Consider the following 19689-nt stretch of genomic DNA (forward strand, 5'->3'; position numbering starts at 1 on the left):
TGTGCACCACAGACTTGATAGAAAAAGGTTACTTTATTGACAATGCTATTCAGAAAAAGAGAAACTTTATATAGACAACATTTAACTAAGTTCATCAAACATAAACTTGTAGGCCTTCACTAGGATAAACAGCACTGCACTACACTCCAGTGATTATTCCCCGCCCCACTTGCTAAAAATCGTGATCACACAAATCATTTCAGGTGGTGGAAACATCGACTCATTTCTCCTAGCTCAGCACATACAAAGACATCCACACTCACACACACATACAACACATAGATATGAATTAAAATACAATCACTTCCCCATCTCCATGAAACAAAGAGATCGGCCGTACTGAGTCAGCGTCTGATAGGAAGTCTCGTGCTCATCTTCACTGTGTTCCTTTTTCCCATCTCACAGTTTGTCACTGTTGGCTAGCCAAAATTGTCATAGATACTGATGAGTCCTCTTTGCTCAGCTCAGTCCATTCGATTGCTCATAGAGCATGCAGCCAGCACTCCTACCCCCCTCTCTACCTATACCCTACACGTAAGTGCTATTTAGCTATCTTCATTGCTGGACAAACCCCAACGGTCTCGAGCAACACCAAGCGTTCCCCCTTTCCCCTGAGTGCAAAGGCCAGTCACATTCGCTCTCCCGGGACTAGCCATTTCTCTCTTCGCTTCCTCTTAAATTCCTTCTGCTCCAGGTGAGTTCAATTATCCCTGCCCTCCGTTAATGGGAAGAGAACATGCTGCAACAAAACCCGAGTGGGCTGGACCAAAGCCAAAAAACCACTGGATACGATTTTTTATGTGCTTTATATGAATGAATTTATCAGTACAGTGTGTAGACAGATTTTTTGATTATAACAAGTTCTAAATTAACTACTTTTTCTTTAACCGAAATGTTACAAATTGAAGAAAAGGCACAATCTCTAATAGACAATAGTTCACATTTAGAAATATTCAGGTGTAAAACAGACACTTTGGAATACATATCTATTACTTCTAGAGCTACTGCAACTTTATCACTGCTTTTTAAGAAAAAAGTAGTGTCATCCGCCAACTGACTGATGATCACTTCCCTCCCTGCAATAGAGATCCCTGTAAGATTACTTTGCTTAAATCCGCTAACAGCTGCGCAGCCAATGGAAATAAAAGGAGAAATGGGCCGCTTTGACGTATAGCCCTTACTTGCTCCTGTTAATCAGACAGACAGGAAGTTTTTACTTTGTATCGTCTTTGACTCCACACACAAAGATTTCTTCCTGCTCTCATGACGGCAACAAGGAAATAAACATATAAACATGATGAAACCTGCAGGTATCACATTTCCTTATAAATAATTTATATGTAATACGAAATCTAAATATGAGATACACTAAAACATGAGTTTATTTTAATCATCAATGTCATTAATAACTGTATGAGCTGCAGGAACATCAGTGAGTTTCACTTTCATTTCAGTCACAGATCCGTATGCGAAACAAATCTGTGAGTAAAAGACTGTGTTTAGCTATGAGATGCATGAATATTTGATGATGTGAAGTGTGTTTAGTTTATGGTCTTTAGGTAAACTGCTGGAGCAGAAACGTGATGCAGGATATCAGCGTGATATCAACATGTAGAGACTAAAGCTCCACATCGTGTTGTTCAACACACTTCTCTTAAAGTTCTTTCAGTCGTTCAAATAATTCAGTTCAATCTGGTTTATGTAATTCAGAGAGTGGCTTATTCATCATATATGAGAGTGTTATCATCCGTGTGTGTTTGTTCATTTGGAATCAAACCTGTGAATCTCAGTAGTTTTGCAGGAAGATCTTCATATGAGTTGAGATTCACAGTTCTAAACAACAAACTACAGACAGAACAGTGATGGAGCTTCACATAGTCTGGATGAATAAACTGTGTTACTCTTTGAAAATCACTAGAATTACTTACAGAACAATGAAGAGAGACGGAGGACAAAACAGAATATCAACACGTCAACCACAGATACCAGAGGTGAAAATCACAGAAAGCTTAAAATGAGTCTTCAAGAATATTTCCATTCTGTTCATAGACTTAAAATTCTTGAAGCACTTTCAATTTGCATGCAGATATTGATAATCAATTATAGGTAGACAGAAACACTAGATTATACATACAGTAACTTCTGACAAAAATAAGAAATTTTCTTCACTGCATATTCAGTGAAATTTAGCAAAAGTATTTTCATTATTTTAGTGATTTGACAGAATCTCACTTTCACTTTGATTAACATTGTTGTTTGTAAGAATCATTCAAAGATGCTGATATCTGTTAGTTTGTGTTAACTGTGATAACTGTATCAAATATAATGTATGGTTTATATTTCACACAGTGATTGTCGCCCACAATCCTCGTCACAGGAGAAGACAAAGCAAAGACCATCCTCCTTACAGTAAGTCTACCTACATAAATAAATGAAGTGATGAAGAGTGTGTTTAAAATATGGGCAGTTTATTTAATAAAAACACAAGTGATTAATGCAACCTTCTAGCAGTGGATTCTGATCATTTCGATCTGTGATGCTGGATTTAACCCTTTAGGTGCCAGGTTTTTTTTTTTTTTTTTGAAAAATGCTGGATTTTGACATCAAGATTTCAAAAGCTTGTGGCTTGAAAGGGCTTAAAGATGGAGATCTACTGTAAATCAGAAAAATGTTGGGCATGACCGAAGGTTTATGTGGGGTGTAAATATACTCATCTAATTTGCATATTATGATGTCATCAGGAGGCGGCCCTCTTGAATGTCATAATATTCAGGAAATAGTAGATATTGAATTGATGTTTGAACTTATTTGCATGTTTTTTTTGTTTTTTTTTGTCTTTTTATTCTCATTCCAAATGATCAGAAAAAAGAAACCAACAATAAAACAGGAGAAAGTACTAAATTATTACTATATTACTATACTATATAGTAGTAAAACACATGTGAACAGTAGCCTACTTTTTGATCAGTTCATCAGTAATATTCAGGAAACAATAGATATTGAATGGATGTTTGAACTTATTTGTATGTTTGTTTGTTGTTGGTTTTTTTTGTCTTTTTATCCTCATTCCAAATGATCAGGAAAAGAGGAAATCAACAGTAAAACAGGAGAAAGTAGTAAATTATTACTATATTGCTGTGCCACAGTAAAATACATGTGCCTATTTTTTGATCAGTTGACCAGCTATCTGCCCAATCAGTTATCTAGGTGACAGTCTTGAACACTCTCTCCTTTTACGGCGGCATTGCGCATGCAAAGATGTACCGGGAGAAGCGCGATCATTAGACGACCGATCGTCATTTCCAAAAGGCAAATATTCCCCTTCAGAGTCAGAATAGGCGAATAACATTTGCAACACATTCTCACAGTACAACTTTTTATTAGCCATTTGGCGATTTTCTCTCACAAATTTCACAATTTATTCAGACGCTATGAACTGAACTGCTTCCGCATCAATGACACGATAGCTCACTTGCTCTGCTATTTCCTCGAACAATTTTGGTCTATAATCGAAGTACTACATGTCTGCCATCTAGTGGTAGGGAATACAAATGAGCTATTACACCATATTAGGAACTACAGTCTATTTTATTAAGTATGACGTCTTGTCGCAATTTTGCGACTTTGGCGCTTAGAGGGTTAATTAAGATCTTGCCATCGTAAGATATAACTCTGAATGTCTGATTTGACTCTTTGCAGTGAGGATCGTTCTTCTGGGTTTGAGCGTGTCAGAAAACAGTCTGGTGGGAAACTTCATATTAGGACGAGCAGCGTTTGACAGTGAAGCTCCTCCAGATGTTGTAGAGAGAGTCGCAGGAAGACTGAAGGACAGACACGTGATCATCATCAACAGTCCTCAGCTGCTCCAGACAAACATCTCAGATCATCAGATCACACAAACTGTGAGAGAGTGTGTGTTTCTGTCTGATCCAGGACCTCATGTGATCGTTCTGCTCCTCAAACATGAGCCGTGTTCAGCAGAAGATCAAGAGTGTGTGGAGAAGGTGCTGCACTCTTTCTCTGAGCGGGTTTATCAACACACCATGGTGCTCAGCACACAAGAGCCCACAGAAACCAGTGACATCCTTCAGAACATTATTCAGAAATGTGCAAACAGACACTTCAGTCTTCAGAGAAGCAGCTCTCCTGATGATCTTCTGCAGACGTTTGAGAACATTGTGAAGATGAATGATGGACGACACCTGGTTTGTACTGAAACTTCACAGTATTACACAATGGAGCAACAGGACTCAGGAAGAAGTGAGTGTGATGATATTTAACTTAAAGGGGTGGTCTAATGGATTTATTCAAAGGCTTGATTGTGTTTATGGGGTGCACAGCAACATGTGTTCATTATTAGTTTTTTTTTTTAAAAATCACATTATTTTTCACATATTTTACCTGTATTGTACACTGCTTTTCAGCTAGCATAAAAACGGGCGGTTGATTTCCTGGTTCTGTGAAAGCCCTCCCTCAGAAATTCGCAATGGGCTCTGATTGGTTAGCTGGCCCAATGTGTTGTGATTGGCTAAACCGCCTCTATTGCGCGTCTAAACATCCCGCCCCTCACCTCAGTGGCATGTGCTCCGGTTGTATTGTTAACAATGTAACTCAAATGTAAATCAAATTTTGTTAAAGTAGCCAAAAAAAATCCATTGAGTCATTTCTGTGCAGCTCAGGTCAAAGATCATCTGATTCAATTTTGGACAAAATTTGTAGGGGGAGTAGCAAAAAACTGATTTTCATTTACTTTAGTATGGCGAACAGGCACATTCATGGAAAATGACAAATGAGATATAGTCAGAATTGGCATAACCCAGGGAATGAAATGATATAAAAATAATTTGGTGGTGCTGTGTCCAAACTTCTCAGATACCTCTGGGACATGTTGTTGATTAGGGGTGGGAATCTTTTGGTACCTCACGATTCGATTCATATCAATTCTTGGGGTCACAATTTTTTTATTTTTAATCACAATTCACTATTTTTCATCAAATATTTTTGTGCTAGACATCAAATGCACCAGTATTTTGATACAAAAACACACCAGTTTATAGTATAGTATCTGACTCAAGAAATCATGGTTTCCTATTAAATATTAAATTCCTAATAAATCTAAAATATTTCACACTTAACTTCCCATAACAACAAAAGATCAATAATCAATATAATATTTTTCCAAACACTTTCCCTCACTGAAAATGGGGCAGGATGTATTTGTTTTTCCTCCTCCATTAGTGTTGCTGTTTTGCTCTACAACATCATGTTGTTATTATTATTATTATATTAAGTGGAAAATCGATTTTTGAAATCCGTGAATCGATGCGAATTGCGAGAAGACTAAATCGCAATTCATATGTGAATCGTTTTTCCCCCACCCCTAGTGTCGATGATCCCTACCGAATTTTGTGCAAATATATCAGGGGTTTAAAAGATACTGCAATTTATGACAAATTTCAAAATAGCGGACAGGTGGTTCAGCCAATCCTGGCAAAATCGATATCCACAGATTTGGCATCACCCAAGGATTCTACAGACACCATCCAGATCATGAATTTCTGATTAATTGTTCAAAAGTTATAGGCAAAAAAAGCCATTTGTGGTATCTCATGACCCATAGGTGGTGCTGTTCCTAACTTTGACATGGACCCTCAGATCATGGTGTTGATGTAGCATACCGATGTATACATGTACGCATACGTAGCATGTAGGGCTGCACAATTAATCAAATTTCTAATCGCAATTACAATTATGGATGCCACAATTACGTAATCGTTCAAAAAGGCAATAATCGTTCAAAGTCCACTTATGTTATTCTGAGTGCTTAAGATGGTTTTTTTTCTTTCTACAGATTATCTTAAAGGTTTTTCAATTGTTTTAATTATAGTTTTAGTTTAATATTATAATACCATGCATATTTTTTATAATTTAAAGAAGAAACTAATCCAATGAATAGTTGGCATTTGAGGCATAATACTGTAGAAAAGCAATAAAAGTTTTTCCTTTTTAATGTTTTCAGCATTTTCATATAAAAATATGACATGCAGTTGCTTCAAACAATGGTATAAACATCATTCAAAGTAAATTGTTTTAATCGTAATTAATAATCGCAATTACAATTTCAAGCGAATAATCGACAATTATGATTTTTGTCATAATCGTGCAGCCCTAGTAACATGTACGAATTTCATTTCAATTGATCAAAGTTTGGCAGAGATACAGCCTCTTAACCAATTTTAGGTCAACTTCCAGAAGTTTGTGATGTCATAATTTCTGAACAAAGATGAATATAAAAAAAAACTGTTCAGTCATTTCCATGTGGCTTGGTCCAAAGAACTTCTGACCAATTTTCGTAAGAATTGGACAAATTTTGAAGGTGTATCAGAAAAAAAATGTAATACTGTACTTTTCAAAATGGCCACTACTGTAATGGGTGGAGATTTAATACAGGATATTGAATTTGATCAGCATGAAGAGAGTAATCAGGTGTACTAAGTTTCTAGAACAAAAGGTTCAAAAGTTATAAGCATTTCAGTGTTGAATATTTGAACTGGTGTTGGTGCTATAGAGTTGGTCCCAGAGACCCCAAAGTTGGTCAGATCACTATTCAGGACCACCACTACAAGTGTGCCAAATTGTATCATTTTCCTATGGGCAACAATATAATTACATTTTACAATGATTTAAACAATCATGTAGTTGAGATTTGCTGTATAGTATATGTCACTTTATATTAGTGTACTGTATGTATGCAGGTAAAGTTATATATTTATAGTAGATGTAGGTTGTTGGAGTTATTCATCACGTGGTGATATTTAGGATTATAAATATTATAACATTATAATGCAATATTTTATTAATATTAGACTGCTTGACTAGGAAACGAGCTAAAGCATAGGGGAATGCAGAAAAGAATATACACTGAACAAAATTATAAACGCAACACTTGTTTTTGCCCCCATTTTTCATGAGCTGAACTCAAAGATCTAAGACTTTTTCTATGTACACAAAATATTCTCAAATATTGTTCACAAATCTGTCTAAATCTGTGTTAGTGAGCACTTCTACTATTATTATTATTAATAATTATTATTATTATTAAGTGTTAGTGAGCACTTCTATTATTATTATTAATCATATTATTATTAATGGGCTCCTCTGAGTTCGATTGCTTCAGTCTGTTGTGCTGCTGAGAGGTTTGTGTTTGTAGCTCCGTGTACCTTCGCTTTTTATTGAATCTCTACTTTACTTTCAATCCCTTTTGTCTAAAGTGATAATATATAACTTAATTCCCACCATATTTCTGGTGTTATCTTTCAAACTAATCTAACTAATTTGATCGTTCTCCTTTAAAAACCGCGAGTGCAGCTTGTTAGCCCGTTAGCTTGTCACTAGCGGTTCCATTTGCATTCTATTCGCGCCTATTATTATTTTATTTTTCCTCGCTCCGTTTTCACGAGCTCATCAAACAACAGTGGTAAGTGGTAAGTTAAGTTGGTATCATTCATCAATCACGGTGAGTAATGGCTTCTTCTCCTGCTATTGTTGTTTGCACTGTTTGCCACATGTATAGTTTATCTGTCTCTGTCAGCAGCGAGGGATTCACATGTGATAAATGCAGGAAATAGTTAGGCTGACAGAGAAGGTTTTAGAACTAGAGACACGCATCCAAACTTCAGTTGAGGATAGTAAGAATGTGAGGGCTGTAGATACTGCTTTGGATGCGACTAGCTCAAGGAGTCCTGTACATTGTTCGGTTTCGGTTGAGCCCGTGCAGCAGGGCAACTGGGTGACAGTGAGGCGGCATAGTCGCGGGTCAAAACACCACTCTTCCGTTCGATCAGAACATCAAACAGGTTCTCCCCACTCGGTGACGCACCCACCGAGAAACCTGATGAAAGTGCTCTAGTTATTGGCGATTCTATTGTACGGAACGTGAAAATAGAGACACCAGCCACCATAGTCCATTGTTTACCAGGAGCCAGAGCGCCTGACATCTTGGCAAATTTAAAAGTGCTGACTAATGCTAAACGTAAATTCAGTAAGATTGTTATCCACGTCGGCGCTAATGATGTTCGACTTCGCCAGTCGGAGATCACCAAAAATAATGTTAAAGAGGTGTGTGAACTTGCAAGTACGATGTCAGACACTGTAATATGCTCTGGTCCGCTCCCTGCTTACCGGGGTGATGAGATTCATAGCAGACTGTCGTCACTTAATGGCTGGATGTCTAAGTGGTGCCCGCAAAATAACATAGGCTTTATAGACAATTGGAAGAATTTTTGGGGCAGACCTGACCTGTTGAAAAGAGATGGTGTTCATCCCTCCTGGGGTGGTGCCGCTCTTCTCTCTAGAAATATGGCACATAGTCTTAGAGTTTGTACTTGACTAACTGGAGCCCAGGTCAGGAAGCAGACAGACTGGCTAAACCGATCGTCTGCTAGCCGCCTCACGCCACCAAAGTCAGTTAACTCTCAGCACATAGAAACTTTTTCACCTAGATATCACTCTATAGAGACTGTGTCTGTTCCCCGAACTAGAAAATACAGAAAACATCCAAACCAAAGTAATAGTAACAATTTAATTGATGTTCAACAAATAAAAAAACGATATAATACAGATAAACACATGATAAAGCTTGGCTTATTAAATATTAGATCCCTTTCTCCAAAAGCACTTTTTGTAAATGATATGTTCACGGACCATAAACTAGATGTGCTTTGTCTGACAGAAACCTGGCTAAAACAAGATGATTACATTACTTTAAACGAGTCTACACCCCAAGATTACTGTTACAAGCATGAACCGCGTCCAAAAGGTAAAGGGGGAGGTGTTGCTACAATTTATAGAAATATTTTCAGTATCTCTCAGAGGTTGGGTTTCAAGTATAATTCGTTCGAAGTAATGGTGCATCATATAACGTTATCCAAAGAAACAAGTGTTAATGATAAATCCCCTGTGATGTTTGTACTGGCTACTGTATACAGGCCACCAGGGCACCATACAGACATTATTAAAGAATTTTCTGATCTTCTATCGGAGTTAGTGCTGACTGCAGATAAAGTCCTAATCGTTGGTGATTTTAATATCCATGTTGATAATGATAGAGATTCGTTGGGATCAGCATTTATAGACATTCTAAACTCAATTGGTGTTAAACAACACGTGTCAGGACCTACTCATTGTCGAAATCATACTCTAGATTTAATACTGTCACATGGAATTGATGTCAGTGGCGTTGAAATTTTGCAGCAGAGCGATGATATCTCAGATCATTATCTAGTCTCCTGTATATTCCATATAGCTAAAGCTGTAAAGCCAACTTCTTGTTACAAATATGGTAGAACCATTACCTCTACCACAAAAGACTGCTTTATAAATAATCTTCCTGACTTATCTCAGTTCCTCAGCATATCCAATAGCTCAGAACAACTTGATGATGTAACAGGAACTATGGACTCTCTTTTCTAGCACTTTAGATGCGGTTGCTCCTTTACGCTTAAGGAAGATTAAGGATAAGAGTCCAACACCGTGGTATAATGAGCACACTCGCGCCCTAAAGAGAGCAGCCGGAAAATGGAGCGCAGCTGGAGGAAAACTAAATTAGAGGTATTTCGTTTAGCTTGGCGGAAAGTACCCTATCCTACAGAAAAGCATTAAAAACTGCTAGATCTGATTACTTTTCGTCTCTTCTAGAAGAAAACAAACATAACCCCCGATATTTATTCAATACAGTAACTAAATTAACGAAAAATCAAGCATCAACAGGTGTTGGCATTTCCCAAGAGCATAGCAGTAATGACTTTATGAACTACTTCACTTCCAAGATCGATACTATCAGAGATAAAATTGTATCCCTGCAGCCGTCAGCTACAGTATCGCATCAGATAGCGCACTATAGATCCCCTGAGGAACAATTCCACTCATTCTCTACTGTAGGAGAGGAAGAATTGTATAAACTTGTTAAATCATCTAAACCAACATCATGTATGTTAGACCCGATTCCATCTAAACTACTAAAAGAACTGCTTCCAGAAGTCATGGATCCTCTTTTGGCTATTATTAATTCATCATTGTCATTAGGATATGTCCCCAAAACCTTCAAATTGGCTGTTATTAAGCCTCTCATTAAAAAACCACAACTTGACCCCAAAGATCTAGTTAATTACAGACCGATCTCAAATCTCCCTTTTCTGTCAAAGATACTAGAAAAGGTAGTATCCTCACAATTATATTCCTTCCTAGAGAAAAATGATATCTGTGAGGAATTCCAGTCAGGATTTAGATCGTATCATAGTACTGAGACTGCTCTCATTAGAGTTACAAATGACCTGCTTCTATCATCTGATTGTGGTTGTATCTCTTTATTAGTTCTACTGGATCTTAGCGCTGCGTTCGACACTATCGACCACAACATTCTTTTGAATAGACTACAAAACTTTGTTGGCATTAGTGGAAGTGCCTTAGCATGGTTCAAATCGTACTTATCTGACCGCCATCAGTTCATAGCAGTGAATGAAGAGGTATCATATCGATCACAAGTGCAGTATGGAGTACCTCAAGGCTCAGTACTAGGGCCGTTACTTTTCACGCTCTATATGTTACCCTTGGGAGATATTATCAGGAGACATGGTGTTAGCTTTCACTGTTATGCTGATGATACTCAGCTCTATATTTCTTCGCGGCCGGTGAAACACACCAAATTGAGAAACTAACGGAATGCATAGTCGATATAAAAACTGGATGACGAGTAATTTTTACTGCTAAATTCTGAAAAACAGAGGTGTTAATTATCGGACCTAAAACCCCACATGTAACCTAGAACATTATCTAACACTTGACGGCTGCTCTGTCAATTCTTCTTCATCAGTCAGGAACCTAGGTGTGCTGTTCGATAGCAATCTGTCATTTAAAAGCCATGTTTCTAGCATCTGTAAAACTGCATTTTTTCATCTCAAAAGCATATCTAAATTGCGACCAATGCTCTCAACGTCAAATGCAGAAATGTTAATTCATGCGTTTATGACCTCAAGGTTAGACTATTGTAATGCTTTATTGGGTGGTTGTTCTGCACGCTTGATCAACAAACTACAGTTGGTCCAAAATGCAGCAGCTAGAGTCCTTACTAGAACCAGGAAATATGACCATATTAGCCCGGTTCTGTCAACACTGCACTGGCTCCCTATCAAGCATCGGATAGATTTTAAAATCTTGTTAATTACTTATAAAGCCCTGAATGGTTTAGCTCCTCAGTACTTGAGCGAGCTCTTATCGCATTATAGTCCTCCACGTCCGCTGCGTTCTCAAAACTCTGGCCGTTTGATAATACCTAGAATATCAAAATCGACTGCGGGCGACAGATCCTTTTCCTATTTAGCACCCAAACTCTGGAACAGTCTACCTAACACTGTTCGGGAGGCAGACACACTCTGTCAGTTTAAATCTAGATTAAAGACCCATCTCTTTAGCCTGGCTTACACATAACACATTAATACGCTTCTATTAATCAAATCCGTTAAAGGATTGTTAGGCTGCATTAATTAGATCAACCGGAACCGGGAACACTCCCCATAACACACGATGTACTCGTTACATCGTAAGTTGAATGGCATCTGCGCTAATGTTTGTCTGTTTCTTTCCTAGTCTGTTTCTCGGTCCGTGTCCGATCAGATGGTGGGTCGGCGCCGGAGGTGACGCTCTGCGGCCCTGATCGCCGGGCGGAGACCAGGACGCCCGGATGACCCCCAGAGATATATCCCCAGATATATCAACCAAAATAACAAAATAACTAAAATATAATAAAATACCTAACTACATAATACTACTATTGTTAGAAATTGCAACAAAATTAAAATAGAAATAGAAACTTTTGAACTGCGGGTTTCGTCTGGTCAGAGGAGAACTGGCCCCCCGACTGAGCCTGGTTTCTCCCAAGGTTTTTTTCTCCATTCTGTCTCAGAGGGAGTTTTGGTTCCTTGCTGCTGTCGCCTCTGGCTTGCTCAGTTGGGGACACTTAATTTCTAGCAATTATCGCCGATTTGATTGCACAGATACTATTTAAACTAAACTGAGCTAGACAATGACATCTCTGAATTCAATAATGAAATGCCTAAATGAAAATTGAGTGTTTAATCTTATCATTATACATTACTGACACTCTATCCTCCAATTTGATACTGTTAAGTGCTTTGACACAATCTGTATTGTAAAAGCGCTATATAAATAAAGGTGACTTGACTTCTCCTTATATTACATCCACCTCACAGGTGTGGCATATCAAGATGCTGATTAGACAGCATGATTATTGCACAGGTGTGCCTTAGGCTGGCCACAATAAAAGGCCACTCTAAAATGTACAGTTTTATCACACAGCAAAATGCCACAGATGTCGCAAGTTTTGAGGGAGCGTGCAATTGGCATGCTGACTGCAGGAATGTCCACCAGAGCTGTTGCCCGTGAATTGAATGTTCATTTCTCTACCATAAGCCGTCTCCAAAGACGTTTCAGAGAATTTGGCAGTACATCCAACTGGCCTCACAACCGCAGACCACGTGTAACCACACCAGCCCAGGACCTCCACATCCAGCATCTTCATCTCCAAGATTGTCTCAGACCAGCCATCCGGACAGCTGCTGCAACAATAAGTTTGCATAACCAAAGAATTTCTGCACAAACTGTCAGAAACCGTCTCAGGGAAGCTCATCTGCATGTTCGTCGTCCTCATCGGGGTCTCGACCTGACTGCAGTTTGTCATCGTAACCGACTTGAGTGGGCAAATGCTCACATTCGATGGTGTCTGGCACTTTGGAGAGGTGTTCTCTTCATGGATGAATCCCGGTTTTCACTGTACAGGGCAGATGGCAGACAGCGTGTATGGCGTCGTGTGGTTGAGTGGTTTGCTGATGTTGTGGATCGAGTGGCCCATGGTGGCGGTGGGTTTATGGTATGGGCAGGCGTATGTTATGGACAACGAACACAGGTGCATTTTATTGATGGCATTTTGAATGCACAGAGATACCGTGACGAGATCCTGAGGCCCATTGTTGTGCCATTCATCCACGACCATCACCTCATGTTGCAGCATGATAATGCATGGCCCCATGTTGCAAGGATCTGTACACAATTCCTGGAAGCTGAAAACATCCCAGTTCTTGCATGGCCAGCATACTCACCAGACATGTCACCCATTGAGCATGTTTGGGATGCTCTGGATCGGCGTATACGACAGCGCGTTCCAGTTCCTGCCAATATCCAGCAACTTTGCACAGCCATTGAAGAGGAGTGGACCAACATTCTACAGGCCACAATCAATAACCTGATCAACTCTATGCGAAGGAGATGTGTTGTACTGCGTGAGACAAATGGTGGTCACACCAGATACTGACTGGTTTTCAGACCCCCCCAATACAGAAAAACCGCACATTTTAGAGTGGCCTTTTATTGTGGGCAGCCTAAGGCACACCTGTGCAATAATCATGCTGTCTAATCAGCATCTTGATATGCCACACCTGTGAGGTGGATGGAGTATCTCGGCAAAGGAGAAGTGCCCACTAACACAGATTTAAACAGATTTGTGAACAATATTTGAGAGAAATAGGCCTTTTGTGTACATAGAAAAAGTCTTGGATCTTTGAGATCAGCTCATGAAAAATGGGGGCAAAAACAAAAGTGTTGCGTTTATAATTTTGTTCAGTGTATATTGGTGTGTGTGTTTGTTTAACCTTGCATGGTGGTTAAGTGCTTGTGACAGAGGTGTGTCTTCAGCGAATCATATGGAGTATGACAGATCATTCCACCACAAAGGAACAGAGAGAGTGAAGGGTCTGGAAAGTGACTTTGAGCTTTTTTGTTAATTAACAACATGTTTGTTCTTGTATATTTTTAGGAACAAGTCTAAAGTCTAATTGGGCACTTTCTACTTAATGTGTTTTCAGTGTCAATGGGGGCATCAGAAGCCGATGTGAACCTGGTGTTGTGTGGAAATGATGCAATTCTAAAGGCCTCCATATTGAAATGTTTGAGGGGAGGGGTGGGGCCTTTCACTTCACATCAGACTGAGTTCAGCTCAAAGTGTGTGAGGGGAGATGTGGAGATTCATGGACGTCAGATCAGTCTGGTGGAGCTTCCAGCTCTCAATCGGCTCTCAGAGGAGGATGTGAAGCGTCAGACTCTTCACTGTGTTTCTCTTTGTCATCCTGGAGTTCATGTCTTCCTCATCATTGTTCCTGACGCTCCACTGACTGATGAAGATAAATCAGAAATAGAGAAGATACAGAAGATATTTGACTCCAGAGAGCATATTATGATTATTTTCACCACAGAGTTCACTATCAAAACACCAGTGACAGATTCAATCAAATCCAGCCCAGAATCTCAAAGGTAATCAGTCAGTACAGAGTGATGGGGTTAAATGAACCTGAAAACTCAAGACAGATCCTAGAACTACTGGAATATATAGAGAACATGAATTCTGAACCATATTCACTTCAGATGTATGTGAAAGCTCAAGAGACCCAAGTCAGACATGAACTGGAGGATCAACATAAAGAACTAAAGAGAATGGAGAAAATCAAAGACTTACAGCAGAAACTTCAGTCAGAATGTGAGTGTATAGAATTTACATCATGAATTTCAGAGAGGAAACTCTGGTGCAAACTGAACGATGATGTGACACTGAGATCCAGTAGCATTTTCTGTACAAATGGGCACGTCCCTGCTAAAAAAAAAGCAATAGAAACCCAATAGAAACCATGGTTTCCATTAAAATACCATTATAAACCATTAGCTTTTTCCAGTAAAACCATTACAAAATTCCTTTTTGTAGTGTGTTTTGGGCATTTTTCCAATAGGATTTAACATCCCACCAATAGAATCCATCACATACCAGTAGACACCATTATAGTTTCCATTAAAACCAATACAATTCCCATTATAACCATTAAAACCATTACATTTTCTATTGTGTTTTGGGCAGGGCTCTATTGGTTTTTTTCAGCAGGGGTTACATCATCATAATCACATGCTATGGGATTTCACACAACATTGTCAGGTTAAAATGTTTTATACGACAGAAGTTCCCTGTTTTAATATCAAGCATGTCCTGTTTTGTGTTTTATAGTCTCGAGTCAACCAAGACCAAACTTACCAACTTGTCATGTCATTATAGTACTTAAAAATTACAATGGATAGTTTCCATGTTTGAATTTATGCTCTATTAGCTAGGTTAAAATGAATGAAACTGGACCAAAAAATACTAAACTACATTCACACAGCAGCAGAATTCATTTATTTATTTTGTATAGTCTTGGCATAGTCTTTTTTATGGTCTTTGATGTGCATGTGATGCCTTCAAATACTGCATCATTAGTTAGCAAAGAGCAAATCCAGTATGTCAGTTTGCAAAGTGTGAATGAACAGAGTTTATGTATTTCTAACATTTATTAACATGGTTGTTACAGTTCTTGTGATATTTTTCAGCTTCAGCTTCTTTTCAATAAGTGTTTTCCCCCCCCCAATCAGTGTGCTGTTCAGGTGCTGAAGGTGAAGCAGGTGATCTGAGGATTGTGCTGATCGGGAAGACAGGAAGTGGAAAGAGTGCAACAGGAAACACTATTCTGGGAAGAGATAAGTTTGTGAGTGAATTAAGGCTAGATTCAGTGACAACAGTTTGTGAAAAGAGATTTGCTGAAGTTGATGGTCGATCAGTAGCTGTTGTTGATACTCCAAGTATTTCTGACACAAAATTGCCAGTTGAACAAGTAGCAGAAGAAATAATGAAATGTGTTTCACTGTCGTCACCTGGACCTCATGTGTTTGTCATTGTGTTGAGTTTGGGACAATTCACCAAGGAAGAAACAGACATTGTTAATCTGATACAGAAGATCTTTGGTCCAAAAGCTGCTCAGTTCAGCATCGTACTGTTCACTGGAGGAGATGAACTTGAGGGTGAATCTATAGAGGATTATGTGAAGAGACGTAACTCTCCAGAACTGAAGAAACTGATCAGAGATTGTGGAAACAGATTCCTGGTTTTCAATAACAGAGAAACACAAGATAAAACTCAAGTGATTCAACTGTTAAACATGATAGAAGAGCTGAAAAATACTAATGAGGGTCGATATTTCACTAACAGCATGTTTGAGGAGGCAGAGATGTCCATTAAAAAGAAAATAAAGAAAATACTTAAAGAAAATAAGAAGGATAATTATAAATTCATATATGACAAGGTAATGAAAGACATAATGAAGAGATTTGAGGAAGAGAAACAAAGAGCAGATGAGGAGAAAATGAAAATGGAGAATCAATTGAGTGAAAAACTGTAAAAACTCATAAAAGATTTTGAAGAGAAAGAAAAAAGAGATAAAAAGAAACAAGAGACTGAAAACCAGAAACGATCAGAGGAAGAAGAACAGCGAGGAGCTGAATAAAACAACAAATTGAAGAGATGAAGAGAGAGATGGAAAATCAGAGATCACAGTATGAAAAACAGCTAAAAGAAAGAGAAGAAGAAGAAAGAAAGAAAGAAGATAAATACAGACAAGATCAAGAAAAGATGAAAAATGATCATGAGCGTATTATTGCAGAGTTACAGATGAAACAAGAAGAAGAAATAAAGAAGCGAGATTTGGAGAAGAAAAGGAGGAATGAGGAAGAGGAGAGACTGAGATGGAGAAGAAAAATAAAAGAGGTTGAAAATGACAGAAAAGAGATTCAAGAGGAAATTAAACAACAGCAGAAAGAATGGGAGAATGAAAAGAAACGACAGATGAGAGAACGAGAGGAAGAAGAAAGAAAGAGAAAAGAGCGATATGAGGAACAACTGAGAGAAAAACAAGAAGAACTGGAGAAAATGAGAAAGAGATTTGAAAGAGAGAGAGAAGAAGAAAGACAGAAGATAGAAGAGGAGAGACAGAAACAGAGAAGAGAAGAAAAAGATAGAGAATATGAAGAAAAGAGAACTACAATGAAAAGACATTATGAACAGCTGGAACGAGAGAGAAAAGAGTGGGAGAGAAGAAAACGAGAAGATGATGAGAGACAAGAAGAAGATATAAAGAGATGGAAGAAAATGACTGAAGATGTGAAACAAGAGCAAGAAGAAGAGATCAAGAGAAGAGAAACAGAGGAGAAGAAGAGAAAAAGAGAAGAGAGAGAGAGAGATGAAGAATATGAGGAGAAAATAAAAGAGATGAAGAAGAAACATCAAGATGAAGCCAGAACACAAGCAAAAGAATTTAATGAGTGGAAAGAAAGAACACTGAAGCATGTTCTGGAGCTCACAGAGATGATTAAATAACATCAAGAACAACATGAAAAGGCTGTCATTCACTGATGCTTCTGAAAGATGAGCCTCAAACAACATTAATGTTTCATTTTTATTTTCTATAATACTTCCCTAAAGCTTTTATTCCGATTATTTTTGTTTCTGTGGAATTTGATTGGGATTATCTGAGAGGAAAAAAAGAAAAGAAAAGAAAAAGGTACAAATGTTATAAAATCTAATTACTACTGCATGATTTTAACATTAAATGAGTTGCCCACAATAGTGTTATTTTATTATTCTGATGCTGTTCTGACTCATGTCGTGTGATGGACTGGCTGTCCATCCAGAATGTTTCTCTGTGTTCTGCTCAAGATGCTTTATCATCCTTCTGTCCCTACATAGGATTTGATAATGAATGGATGGATGTTCTGAATCATTTCATATTGATGTAATCATATTGCATGCATACTTCTATAGCAGTATTTAATTAAAGGTTCAAATATTGCATGATTATTTATTTATTTATTTATTTATTTAAAATTTTTCCATTCTATGGCTGCATCTACACTGCAGGTCTTGATGACCAATTTTTTTGGACGACGTGCTTACATTTCTTTTAAAAGTGACCCGTATCCAATGTGTGCATTTTACACTGCACTTGGTGAAACGAGCCAAAAATAGCATATGACATCACAAATCAATTTGAATAGTACATTGAGTTTAATTTATTGACATGGAATTCATATAGAAACGTTTTTTTAATGCAATAGTTATAATTATATATCCTAGTACAAATTCTTCAGGACAGTGATGTCCTGTCACTTTTCAATGACGTAGGAGTCGCATTTACAGGGGGATATCCAATCTGTCCGCTTGCACATATCCGATTCATTTCCGCATATGAATGAGGCCTGAAACCGATCGGAGAATATTAGAATCCATGCGATTTTTTTTTCCTGCTTACACGGTCGTGGGCCATATCCGATCTGTGCCACATGGGAGGAAAAAATCGGAATTGGGTCACTTGAACCATGCAGTGTAAATGCGGCCTATGTTTACTTTTTAAAACTGGGAAGAAACATTGTGTTTCATCCTATCTGATCACTTTAATGAATTAGAGTATGTTTTAGCATCCCTTATTGTGTTTTCCCTGTGGTACAGAAAAAAATATATACTCAAGTAGAAGTACCATTACATTCCAAAAAATTTGTAAAAAGCACTTGTCCAAAAACTTTGAGTAAGAGTAAAAGAGTAGCTTATTTAAAAGTAGTCATGAGTATGTAGATGCAACTGGAAAAGCATGCAGCTTGGAACTGGCCTCCGTGGCTGGAACAGGCAAGATGAAAGCCTCCTCATTGGCCTCCGTGGCCATGACTGGAGGAGCAGGCAGCTCAGGAAGAGCCTCTGTGGACATAACACAACAGAGGCAGGAATGCCATATGTGGGCATGACAGGACTCATTCTTATGGTTTCAGTGGGCACAACAGGAAGGGCATTAGACTGCACAGCATGGGCATCTTCCGCTTCTGATGGGTAGATACTGTGTGCTTGATCAGAACAGACCTTGACTGAGGGACAACATTTGACTTGAATAACAGGAGTGCACTCAGCTGATTCTAGCAAGGCAGTGGTAGACTTGGCAGACTCAGAAGTGGCTGGTGCAGGCCGAAAGATGACTGGAGAGAGCTTGTCTAGCACCGAAACGTCAGTAGCACTCTTGGCTGATTCTGAGAAAGCAGAGCTTGATTAAACAGACTCAGAAATGCTTTACATTAATAAGCAGTTAAATAACACCATCAATGCTGCAAAATTCTTAAATTAGGAACAAACAAATTCAGTTTTAAGCAAATCTACAGAAGACAATATATAGTGTCATTATTCAGATCAATTTAAATAGTTAAAAATTAAAATGTAAATTAATAAATGTATGTAATAGAAATCCTTCAACTGCTCATGTAAAATCAGTGCAGCTTTACTGACATCTAGTGGTGAAATTGAGCAACTGACTGAAAACCTCAATGGCTTCAGATGACAGTCGACAGTAAGAACAATTTCACATACATAAGAAGAAATGGTCAGGATCCAAGCCAAATTTCATTACATTTCTTTAGAATATTGTTTAAAAAAAAAAGCAAAGAAGACGTGTAATATTTTTCACAAATATACAGTTCCCCTTGCGACCTCTAGTGGTGAAAACTTACATATTGTACCTTTAAATTACTACAAGCACGAATTTATGGAGACCTTGAACAGTGTTCGTGCCTCACATCTCTCCACTCCACGCGCGCCTGTCACAGGATTGCACTCACGCTCCGTTCGTCTCACTGACACATATTTTGAGCAGCTGATGTGTGATCTCTCCTTAGTACTCATGGCCAGTAATGCTAAAGTGAAGTCGTTTTAGTTTTCTGTTGTTTTTCAATGGC

General features: G+C 38.3%; 1 pseudogene; it reads left to right on the forward strand.

Annotated features, from left to right (window-relative positions):
- Window positions 1–1228: 1228 nt before the first annotated feature.
- Window positions 1229–18201, forward strand: LOC131537543 (GTPase IMAP family member 8-like; annotated as a pseudogene).
- The last annotated feature ends 1488 nt before the right edge of the window (window positions 18202–19689 follow it).

The sequence above is a fragment of the Onychostoma macrolepis genome, chromosome 03, assembly GCF_012432095.1.
Source record: "Onychostoma macrolepis isolate SWU-2019 chromosome 03, ASM1243209v1, whole genome shotgun sequence".
Taxonomy (NCBI): domain Eukaryota; kingdom Metazoa; phylum Chordata; class Actinopteri; order Cypriniformes; family Cyprinidae; genus Onychostoma; species Onychostoma macrolepis.